The 12,903-nt window shown below is 38.7% G+C and overlaps 1 long non-coding RNA gene across 1 annotated transcript in view; it reads left to right on the top strand.

Moving 5' to 3' along the window:
* Positions 1–12,903, top strand: part of LOC109203049 (uncharacterized) — a 35,110-nt gene that overhangs the window by 16,870 nt on the left and 5,337 nt on the right. The gene's annotated exons all lie outside the window — the stretch shown is intronic.

The following is a 12,903-nucleotide window of genomic DNA, read 5'->3' as shown; positions in this document are numbered from 1 at the left end:
ATCAATGCAACCACACAGAATTAAATGTGATATGCTTAAAGTCATGTATATTAAATAAAGTCAAAAGCACTATTATCAAAAAACACTGTTACCATCAAACTAAGTAGTAAAAAATTACATTTTTAATAGCCTGCCTGTATGTGTGCTCTCTATTCTAAGCTCTTAGTAAACTGAATGTGGGAATTTGCCTATGAGCAGCGTCAATTATGTGTTTTTGCTTGATTTTTAATCACTCTGGAGATAATTAGACTGTAATAAACAAAAAAAAGTCAGTCGGATTTTATATGTAAGTTAGTCAACACAATACTTTTTGCCATGTTAATGAGTGCTTTCTTATAAAATGTTACTGGTGCTGGTAAATATTTCACCGCTGCGGTGTTTTGGGTGATCAATAAGTCAGCAGACAAGAAGTAAAGTTAATATTTCAGAAGTGCTTTTTGAATGTGATTAAAATCTGGTAATAAAAGCATCATAGATTCATAGCGTTCTTTCTCCTCTATTTATAATATCAGATGCAGGATTTTCAATGGCTCAGTTTGATGTAGTATTCATTGCCAAGGGCACCGGCAGTCAGTTATGCGTGTTAAATGTTGTAGAGAAAATAGCTGTATGAAGAGGTCCCACTTTATTATACTCAAGCTGTGAATGCTTTATTTTTCAGGAGAGCCATTTGCTCCCACCTTCATTGCTTTGTGCACATTCTCCCCAGATATTCCACCGCGGTAGTTAAATGGTTCTGTCTTTAATAAGTCAGTTTTGTCTCCTGTTGAGGTTTTTTAAAATTCATTCACCACGCTTCTATCCCCATTGGAGCATGACTGGGGGAGAGCAACACTGAGTACAAAAGGTTTTCTGGATTGAAGGCATTTTTACAGAGACAGCTATTTTTTAACTTTTCTTTGAATGTTTTTATTTGACGAATACGTATACGAGGGAAAAGAGCATTTTATAAAGTAGTTGTTTTCTGCAGCGAGGCATTATTGATTAATAGTGGATAGATGGATAGAGGGGGAGGAGAAAGGGTCATATTTTAGCAAAATGTCTTATTGAAATCTAGGTCATTTCAGTTCAGTACAGAGAAATACAGTGGATTCTCAATAACAAAATCCTTCCTGTGCAGACTACTGTTGGTACTGCCGTGTATGTTTTTCCTGGGTCTAAAAAGTATCTTAATACATATTTTGAACTAAATAGGTGGCCACTACATTTTTTCACATGATATGACATTTTTCTTGATTCATGCATGACTTTTTTTTATGGAAAACAAGCCGTGTGAAAAGGCCACTTTCATATTAATCATATAAATCTTGGAAAACATGCAATAAATATACAGCAACCATTTTCCCATGTACAATAGCCTTTGTACGTTTTTAATGGTCATTTACAGAAGACTTACATGTTTTTTTTTCTTTCTTTTCCAGACACACAGAGGTCAGTTAGATGACATAATCTGAATTTCTAAATATGTACTGTTCTTTAACTGATGGATGACTTGCCTAAAGGCGTTTCCACACTTTGGGGATGCATTTGGGGATGTTCTGTATGTCCTTCAAATAAAAGCAAATGCGCTGCTTAAAATAATTTAGGAACACTTTAGAAACATGACGATCATAATATTTTCCCATTGATATCTGATATCTATACTCATATGGGTAATCCCAAAAAGTTGAGGTAATGTGTCATGAACAAAAGGATGGAAATACAAATGATCAACCTATGGAGGGCTGAATTCAAAGACACCCTGAAAATCAAAGTAAACAAATGCCTATTTTGCTGAAAATTCATTGCAGCAACACAAAATAGTACTTAGTAGTTTGTATGGCCTCCACATGCATGCCTGCACCTAATGAGATGACAGATGATGTCTCGGGGGGATCTCCTCCCATATCAGGACCAGTGCATCAGTGGACAGTCTGAAGTGCAATCTGGTGGAGTCAGATAGACTGAAACATAATGTTCCAGAGGTGCTCTATTGGATTTATGTCAGGCGAGCGTGGGGGCCAGTCAGTGGTATCAGTTCCTTCATCCTCCAAGAACTTCCTGCATATTCTCACCACATGAGGCCAGGCACTGCCATGCATAAAGTGGAATCCAGGACCCACTGCACCAGCATAGGGTCTGACAGGCGATCCAAGGATTTAATAATGACACCTAATGGTAGTAAGGGTGCCGTTGCCTAACCCCTAAAAGTCTGTGTATCCCTCCATGGATATTTTTCCCCAGACCATCAGTGACCCCTCCACCAAACTGGTCATGCATGATGATGATACAGCCAGGATAATGTTCTCCAACATCATTAAAGCCAAACCAGACCCTTTCAGTCTGCTCAGGGTGAACCTGCTCTCATCTGTGCAAAGCACAGGGCACCAGTGGTGGACCTGACAATTCTGATATTCACTGGCAAATGCCAATCAGGCTCCACGGTGACACACAGTAAGCACAGGGCTGACTAGAGGACGTTGGACCCTCAGGCCACCCTGACGTCTGTTTCTGATTGTTTGGTCAGAGTCCATCACACCAGTGGGCTGTTGGAGGTCATTTTGTGGCGCTCCGACAGTGCTCATACCGTTCCTCCTTGCACAAAAGAGCAAACCTTTAATGGGATGTATCCAGGAGGAGTTGGACTACCTGTGCAGCTCCATAGGGTCCAGGTTTTGCCTCATGCTACGAGTAATGACATTGACCCTAGCCAAATTAAGGCACTGTTTATGAATGCTTAAAGCATGATGCAATTTCTTTTTTTTGACTTAGTCACACAGTTATTTCTAACCTATGCCTTGTCCCCGAAACTCCAATGCTACTTAAGACATGCTCTCAAGATTTCTATTCTTCTACATGTTGTCGTCACAGACTGCAGCAGAGGCCAGAAACAGACCAGGGAGATGTTGTTTTTTCAACAAAAATTAAATTCACTGTATATGATTGAAGAGTATGTGTGAAAAACTGGAGATGCAGCCTCCGATGGGAGAATTTCTCCTGGGATGTGAAACCGGAATAATAATGACACACAACTGAGAGGAGAGGAGGGATTTCTGTGAACCAACCCTGTCACAACAGAGACCGGAATAGTGGTATTTTGAGTAAAGGGGATCATTACTTTAGTCACTGTGGCAAGACTTGGTAAATCCCAGAAGGCAGCACGAGTAGAGTTGAAGTCTTAATTTGTGGATCTTCTTTCCTCCACATGAAAATAAAATAAAGAAAACGAGTGGACACACAGTTTGAGTTACATATCTTTTACATTTTTGTTATGCTTGATGGTTTTCTCCAGCTAGTCATTTGTGGCCTCATGAATAATTCAAGTGTGAAAAATCAAAATGAAATGCGAGAGCGAAATATATGTCACACGAGGTTTAACATAATAATAATAAAGCCTCCACTGTTGATTGTCATCCAGATCTGGCTTCGTTTCAGCCACGCGTTCTTGCCATTTCACACCTTTAGCCCGGCTGATGGAAAGAACAATCATATTATATCAGCTGAATCATTGCTCTTAACATGTGTGGAGCTCCATTACAGCTATCGCTTGGAGTCGGGGAACAATCGTGACAACGTGCTGGAGAGGATATAACGCGACGGTGCTCTTTGTGGACAAGTCATATAAATGCCAGACCATATAATTATGATTAGAGGGAATCTCCAATAAATGTTAATTGAATTAGGAATTCAGAAAGAGCTCTGTCAAGTTTTAGATGAATGTGTGATGATTCAAAGTTGTTTCTGCTGTAAAAGGCGGTGGGATGGGGGGGTTAATGCTGATTTTAATTTGATCAGAATCGCGGGTATGTTAAATAGATCATGCTGCTGAGTTGTTCCATTCCCATCTCTGCTCAATTATACATTTTTTCTAATGAAATTAAAGGAAAGTGCAGTGGTGTGAAAGGTTGCTCAGAGTGGTAGTATGAAGCCAAATGTTTTATTGCTTTCTGCTCTGTTGCTCAAAAGTACCATTCATTATAAAACAAAACGGGGGAGACTGCAGCAGAAAGCACTGCAGAAAACGCTGCTATATTACCCGTAATCAGTGAAAGTGCCATCATTTTGTAAGGGCTGACAAGCCAGTCCCCTTCCAGACAGGCACCTGGAGGATGTTTACATCTTTAATCTGAATCTCAATGAATGTGCATTTAATTTATAAAGGCACAGTCAGGTGTTTGCTTGTAATTGAGAGCTATTTTCTGCCAGTGAGCTTGATCATATCCATTATAAATGATTATGTGGCCATCCATGGAGCTACTGTTGCTTTCAAGCAATATTTGCAAGCTAGATTGGTTGTTTTTACACATTTCAATGCAAACAGCAGCTATTCATGCTCATAAAACTGAACACTGCTAAATGTATGTGTGCATTGTCATAATAGTGTCACTGATGCTGATGTGCTACACAGAGTGAAAACAACCTGCCTTACTAACATTAGAAGACTATCAAACTTATGTAGTGTAGCATTATATTGCAAGCGTGATGATAACATGAAAAACAGCCATTCTGCTAAGAGCGTTTTCAAATGATGGCAAAAGTTTTCACTACAAAAAAAGCTTCTTGCACATAGATAGACTCTAACCAGTGTAAGAGTTTTTAAAACAGTGACCCCATGAGATTTTCACCTTAAATCTGGGAGATATAGACAAAGGTCAGAAAGCAATTTAAGAGCTTCTGCAGGTCTGCTCTGAAGCATAATTTGATAAGGGGATCATAAGAAAGGTCTTGCCAGTGGAATTGGTTTTACTGCCACAAAGCTGTAATGAGAAAGCAGCTGTTAACAGGTGCCCCCCCTTTTTTTTAGAGTAACTGCAATGCTTGCTAAATTTATTATCCATCCATCCAAAATGCAACTGTTGCACCTGCTTCTCTTTGGGAGAGACTGCTAAGCAGACTTTAAACTAATCTATCTGATGTCCAATTGCCATTCACCTTAAACAGAATAATATATCCAAAATAAGATTGAGTTGGAAAAATATTATTTTTTAAAAATGGTCATTAAGATGCTGGAGCAAAATAATGTCCTCACACTCTCAATCTTAGAGAAGCATGATTAGGTAACTATAGCTGTGGTGACTGATATTGTTAGCCTATATACAAGCTTATACAAAAACACCTTGTTTCATTTTTCCAGCCACATTAATGGCACAAAGGATTATTTTATCAGTATGTGTATGTTGGTAAGATAATTGTTTGAGAAGCCTCCTGGATTATCCTCCAATGTCACACAGTAAACCTCAGTGATCCGCAAACAGGATTAGAGCTTAATCTTCTTATTAAATTGTCATTCATGTGCTATATAATGATGCAATCCATCTGCAAAATCACTCTAATCTTTATTACAAAATTAAGACATTCTACCTACACACTTTTATTTACACATTGTGCATTTCTTCATTCAATATTTTACGAATAAGACAAGAGTACAACTACAGACTTTTAATGCAATTTGATAACGTGCTTTACATATGCAGTGTTAATGCAGAAGTGATCACCCAGGGATCAAAATGGAAACTTTTCACTCGGTGTAACTCTTTAGAATTGACTGCGCATCGGGGCATTTGACTGATTTTCCTTGGATACCTCGATGGAGAAAGTACCGAGTCAATGGAACATTGAATGCCTGCCAGGCACCGCTAAAAGGAAATCCATGCATTCAGGACAGAGATAATGAAACAGAGTTAAGTCAAATCTTAAGACGCGTACGAGTAACTCGCTCTCAGTCCCGTAACAGTAAAGATTTTCTCCTTTAACTGAAATCTAGTTATTCTCTGCTCATGATGGACAGCTTATAAAATGAAGCCAGTTGCTCTCAGTCCTTTTTAATCCTGAGGTTATGGGAACTAAGTGCACTTAACTTTTCTCCACTAAACCTATTTGGCAGATTTCAGCTCCTTTTCTGTGCCACTGTGTAGGACAACAAATTTGCCTTTAATAATGGGATCTAAATATAAGTACTCACAATGCAGGCGATTGTTGAGGAGGCCAGGAATTAACATTTTGACCTTCAGAAGTCACACTGGCTTTAGTCAGAATGTGGTTTTCTTGAGTAATATTCTGTAAAATTTTCATGTCTTAATCATATACACCTTCACTTACTATCAGTCATATCACTGATAAATTAGGCCTTTCAATCCTCCAAGCATCATAAATAATGATAATGACTTACAGGAGCTTTGATGAGGAACCATCTCTGTGTTTTTGTGGTCAAAGTGCCCTTGAACATAAATAACAGTGTCTGAAAAATGTCTTTCTTGGAGTACTTGTGCTCTGCTCGTTAGCTGAAACTATACAGCTCAATATGGCTTTTGCAGCTTGGTAATCTTAAATTGCATTGTTGCTGTAATGTGTCTGATCAATCTACTTCGCTGTTACAAATGCCTTAGAGTGCAAAAAAATATAATGCTAAATTACTCCGAGATTAGATTTTTATAATAGGTTTCACATGAGGGGCATGTCTACGTCTTTTCCTGGAGAGCCCAGCTCATTTAACACTTCCATCGTAGCCATCTGTTCACGAGGTGGAAAGAGATTTGTGGTAAATTGTGGAGTTTGAGGAACGGTAGCCGCAGGGATTTCCTTTGACTGTACTTTTAATTTCAAATGAGACACTGGTGTAAAACCAAGCCAAGAAATTCACACATTAAAACAAAAAAAATTGATTTGTGCTGACTGAGCTGGATTTTTGCAGAAGGTCTCATTTGATAGCAAATGTTTTTTGAGGAATACATAGACTGTCCTTTTTCATGTCAGAGATAAGTGTTCTGGCAAATCCATCATGTGCCGCCTGCTGTCAGACTCTGGGAAAAACAATTAAAGGTTCCACACACAGGTCGAGTTGCTCTGATAGTCAATGAAGGCAACCTCTCTGGGTGGGCCGAGAAAAGATAGATTCATTAGGAAATGCCAGGGGAGGAGGGGTGGATGTGTAAGACAATTAAATGACCTACACTGGAGGGGATTGAGGACTCAGGGGACTAAAAAGATGAAGGGAAAAGCCAACTGTTCGACAAACAAGTTCCTAGAACAAAGTTTGCACAGTACACTGTAATTATTAAGCAATTATAGGGATTTGGGTCAAAAAGGAAAATGGTAGACACTGACAGTGAAGTCATTATGGTGATCGAAGAGCTTAGAGGGTGGTAAAACTTCAGCATATAGAACTGTAAGACTTTGGACTGTCCCCTGAAGGTCAGTGATATGCACACAGACACAGCTACACATTAATTTGTATACAAGCAGCCAGCAGAAGCACATTCTTGGCATTCGGTCAAGTCACAGACAATGTACAATATGGCCACCGTGTCGGTGCACAAAAGTGGCCTTCTAGATGCCCGTGCACGGTCATTCAGTTAATCAAACACTCAGTTCATTAATGCTGCTTGTCACTAGTGTCAACAATCGAGAAAGTGCTGAGTATTGAATCGCGGAGGACTTTGTTCGCTAACCATTCTTGGCGTGGCATTGATTTTAGGCGATAGTCCTTTAGCCCTCAGGCAGCAGGATGTAGCTCATTGATGAGACATTTTATCAGGGAAAAGGTCAGCCCGAGTGATTGATATCCTCTTTTATGAGTCGTAATATGGGCGATATTAGTTGTGCACTTTGACTGCTCAATCTCAATGACATTTACTACAACCTGGCCATTAAAAAACAATATAGGAGTGAGACTGAATAACAATAACATCCTTATTTTTGTGTATTTGAATGTTGAGCATCTATAAAACATGCGCTGCTATCTAGCATATGACGGTGACAGCCCCTTTAGGGTCTTTGTTCAAGTGTTGTTGTTTGTGGCTCCTAAATGTGAGCCTGGGTAGATGGTGGTATTGATTATTTGCCTTAACATTGATCCATGCAGATAACCTTATGTTCAGTAAGGAATGGATTGAAGGAATTTAGAAGATCGAGATTAGCTTAGAGAAGTTAATGTAGGGATAATCTTTTGCTAGCTTTTTCATGGGCTCAGAGCATGAAATAGCTAGCTTAACAACCACTCTACAGATTAGCATAAACGTGTGTGTGGACATTTAGTACATACTGACTTATGTGATGCAAGACATTTTGAAGAACATAACACTCGTTAAGACTGACTTAAGTTAACAAAATGAATGAAGTAGATCTCCATTATTTGCCAGAACTTAACATACTAACACGCTAACCTGTGATAATGGACACCGTGCTAAATGTATGTTATAATGCAACAGTTAGCGTTCTGCTTAAAGCACTGCCCATGGTCTGCTTCGGGGATTTTGACTGTAGATCTTTAGCCATGTTCAGGCAACACTTAAATGAACTTCATAGTTCCGTTTATCAATACTCGCAAAAGTCACTTTATGCCTAATGAAGTGCTCTGGAAGACTTAGTCAGCATCCAAGCCACACCTTGTCATAAACAGAACTTCATTTCATGACAAGGTGATATCCATACTTCTAACTGGAGGCACTGAACTAGCAATTTCGTTGTATTTGCATATGCGTATTTCTCATCTTGTTCTGCTTACAGTGGCAAATTTACTTCTCAGCGTGATACTGAAGGATCCATGCATAGCTAATGCTCAACAGTAAATTACACTAATTGTTTTAAACCCTGACATACCGGCACAATTATACCTGTCTCAGCAGTGCAGGCAAATGTATTATTGATCAAAATGTTCGCTCGTTAAATGATATCCTATTGCAGCAGGAAGGGTAGGGAGCAAGGGAGATGTATGCATGGGGAAGAAACTGATTTTCTACCCGATCCATTCAGCTGTGATAAACTTCCCATTCTTGCTCTGATAGGTCACTTTGTTCACTTTAACAAACTCAGAAAATACATGAATGACTCTCAAGTTCTTCTCTTGACTAACTGGATCCTTATATTCACTGAAGTGCTGTCCTGTAACTCGCAGCCAATAAGGAAAAAACATTCCTTTAAAATCCCCTTAACATTCAACATTCATTGCAATGAGAGCCTCATCAGTCGTTGCAAGAAGTTTGATGCTAATATTTATAACAAATCTATACTGTACAGTGCATTCATGATGTATTTATAGCCCCTTACTTTCGTGCATTCTACATATTTGTTCAGATTTGTTCAAACATTTAATATGGAAAAACCCCTGAAATCTGTCATTTTGAAAAGCCTTAAGACTCATCACTGTGTACACTGAAATGTGTCTTAATTATCCTTAAGCCTTGTGAGGAGCTGCACTGGTTTCTCCTAGTGTGTGCCAAAATGAACTGATTGGACACAGTTCAGCCCATAAGGTCATACATTAAACAAGTCCAAGACAAAAACCAAGCCAAGTAACTCTCTGTAGACCTCCGGTATAAAACTGCACCCATGCATAGATCATGATACGGGTCAAAAAAACGAGCAAGTGACCTAATTCTGAAATGGAATAAGTTTCCAACTGCCAGCACTCTTCCCCAAGTTTGGAAATGAATAATCATTTAAAGGCGCTCAGTCAGTGAAGTGACCGAGGACCAAACTGCCTCTCTAACAGCTTCAGAAGTCTACTGCAGAGATGGGAGAGCCTACCAGAACTACCTAAGCAGCACCTGATCGGTCAAAAAATACAGTGTTCAAAAAAAATGTAACACTGTATTTTGTGAATACTAGATCATCACCTGGCTAATGGGGAAAGGGCAGTGAGGATGCCGCTCCACACTAGGCAACAGTTCATCTTTCAGCATGACTGCAAACTAAAACATGCAGTCGTGGCAGTGGTGGAATAGCTGCAGGTCAATTTTCTGTTTATACATGAGTAGCTAAGCCAACACGGACCCCCATAGTATATCTGTAGAGAGGCCTGAAGATGACAGTTCAGACACAGGCAAATAGGCCTTCCACCAGTACCGACTGCAGAGTCTGAAATTTAACAATTAGATTTTTTTTAATAGATATGTAGATTTGTTTTATAAACAGTTTAAAACATTCAAAGATATATTACAATGTGAAGAAGAAAATGTTAAAACATGTCTATTTAATGTCTTTTTATTTTAACCAGATATTGCCTACCCATACACTCATTTAATACCACTTTGTTACTCTTACCGTATAGAAGCATTCAATGACTAAAACAATAAAGGCGACAATGCCTGGGACTCAACCAGTGGAGAGTCCCAGATGTAAGGTTACATCTCCACATGTAGCTTATCCACCAGATAATCTTCAGTTTTATTTCTACATTGCTTTAAGCACCCTTTAAGTATTATAACACAAGCATGTGTAGAAGTGGGATCATTTGCAGCTACATTTAAGTGACTGTTTCACTGAATTGTAGTTCTGGGAGTGGGGAATGCTGTATAAACTGTATCAACAGCAGGTGTAATTATCTTAGCACAAAAACTGTCCTCTTGAAACTCACTTTGCACAAACCTTAACTATTGCTGATCCAGGCTCCACATTTTATTCTTGTAAAGATGAAATTGATAACTTTACAATGCCCAAGAGTGCACAATGCTTATTTTATAAACCTTTTTGCTATGTGTTGATCCAGTTTGTCCCTGACTGTTTTAATTTATGCCCGGGCTTTAAATCGCTATTGAACATCACGGGGGCCAAGTGTTCCAAGCAATAACATGAATAATCCATTGGCAGTTCCTGTTAGACCAAAACAGAATGAGGCCATTCTCAATCACCATTATACTCAGGGGGAGTGCAACCAGGCTGTAGCAGCATTAGCCTTTCCTACTAAAAACTGATCACACTTTGCCTTTTGAAGTTGTAATCCATCTCACTAATAGGTGCACTTCGGGGTATTTAATATCAAATATTCTGAGACTGTATAATCACTTCATGAAAGAAATGGATTTTGGAGAATTTCTTTTTTCTTTTTTTTTTGCAGGCCCAAGTGCAATATATACTTTCATCCACATGAAAAAGCAAACTCAGTGACGTTGAGAGTGATTTGTGTTCGTATTATATTGAAAATATAAATAATCAATTTGTAGGCTTTAGGCTTTTAATCCACCACAAGTAAGTAAGTTATGAGTGATCTACCAATTCTGAGTTTCCCAAAGAAATAAATGAAACCTTTCAACTTTGTGAGTTTACAGTGGATATGCAAATCTGTTGATGGTTCCTGCTAGCTTCACATCCTGACATTGAGCTTCAGAGTTAACTGATGAAACTTGTGAACGCATTATTTTTTCCTTAAACACAGAAAACGTTTGCCCGCTCAGCGCGCACTTCAGAAGAAAATGGATATATCTCACCGCTTCTTGGCATGGAGACCACTTTAAATTCATCACACAGACCTATTGCCTATTCTGTGCACGTCTGTCAATCTGCCTGTGAAATGAAGAGCCAGGGGCTACTGACCCAGACACATCAGCTCCTTTTTGGCCTCTAACAACACTTTCTGAAGTCTTCACATTCACACATTGATTCATTATTTTCAGTTTGCTGCTGCCTTCGAGGACACGGCTCAGTTTTTGTGTGGAGTGAGTGGGCAACAAGTACAGTTTATACAAAGTGGTTATGATGGCTGATGCAACAGACTTTGAATAATGAATATAAAATAAAATGCATGTAAGTGAAAAGCTTTATCTTTTAAACGAAACCTTTGGGATGTCCAGTTGCTACGAACATATAGTACTGTGCAAAAGTCTTGAGCCACCCTTCATTTCTTTATATATTCTATATAGGAAAAAGGGAAATGGATGCACTGATATGTTGATCTATTAGATGGAAATACAGTATATTCGGCAAAACAGCGTTTGTATGGTTCTAAAATCAATATTTGGTATGAGCACCTTTATTCTTTAGGCAAGCTTTCTTGTAATTTCTTACATATTCTTCAGGGATAATTCTTCAGGCTTTCTCAAAGCTCTTCTTGGGATGTTGGCTGTCTTTTATTCAGTTCTGATGATCCCACAGTTTCAGTGATGTTGGGGTCTGGAGAGGCCAATCCATGACTGATGGTGTCCTCACCTAGTTTCTATCCAGGTATCTTTTTCCTGACTGGCAGTGCATTTAGGATGATTGCCACGCTGAAAAATCAACCAGTTGCTTTGCAAATAGAAATGCATGTTATGCTTCTACATTCATAATTTCACTGATTTTGACAAAATCCTCAACAAACACCACTGGCTGAAATGTAGAGCCAAAACACGACCGAGCCTCCACTGTGTTTTACAGATGATGATGATAGACGCGATGTTGTACTTAACCTCGCTTAACCTGATACTGAGCATGATTTGAACCAAAAATTTGACATTTAGTTACATCCTCCATGAGCCTTGTGCCCAGTTGTTTTCAACGCAGTTATAATTTGGCATGCGTCTGCCTTTTCTCACCATTTTTAAGCCTGCCATTTTTTTTTTTTGTCCTCCACTTGTCCAGTTTTCTCAAATTATTTAGGACACACTGCGCACCATGCCGTGATTTGCAGGGTTTTTGGTTTTTAGATCTTCATGAATCATATTAGTTGTGATACAAAAAAACCGAAAACAAAACTGATTTATGTTTGTCAAACTGTTATCCTTAGCTTTTTCCAGTGATTCAGCTAAAATAATCTGAACAGATTCTGTGGTTTGGCATCAGTCTGCTACTTTGCTATGTTGTCTGTTTTCTGTAGACACAACAGTGCTTCATCCCTTGGTTTAAGTGGCTTTTTTTCAATACAATAAATGCATTGCATTAAATTGCATTGCATCTGAAAATGATCAGATATGAGGTCTGGACTCAAAATGAGTGACAAAGCAGTCATGTACTTAAACCTGAATTAGCTTGTCATATTACAAAAACAAAAAGGTTTCACTGCAATACTTTACACAGTGTATACTGTGCACTTTTAAATCAACAATAGTCTCTTTCAAATTAAAATCGCACACCATTAATCTCTGTCACACTGAAAATGTTATGGCATTTTCAATTGAATTCCACCACAAGCACAGATACTCCAAAGACTTTGTCCTCTCTCTAGGTTCTTTT

The sequence above is a fragment of the Oreochromis niloticus genome, linkage group LG7, assembly GCF_001858045.2.
Source record: "Oreochromis niloticus isolate F11D_XX linkage group LG7, O_niloticus_UMD_NMBU, whole genome shotgun sequence".
Lineage (NCBI taxonomy): Eukaryota > Metazoa > Chordata > Actinopteri > Cichliformes > Cichlidae > Oreochromis > Oreochromis niloticus.
Note: the sequence above shows the minus strand (reverse complement) of the source record. Positions and strands in the feature narration are given on the sequence as shown.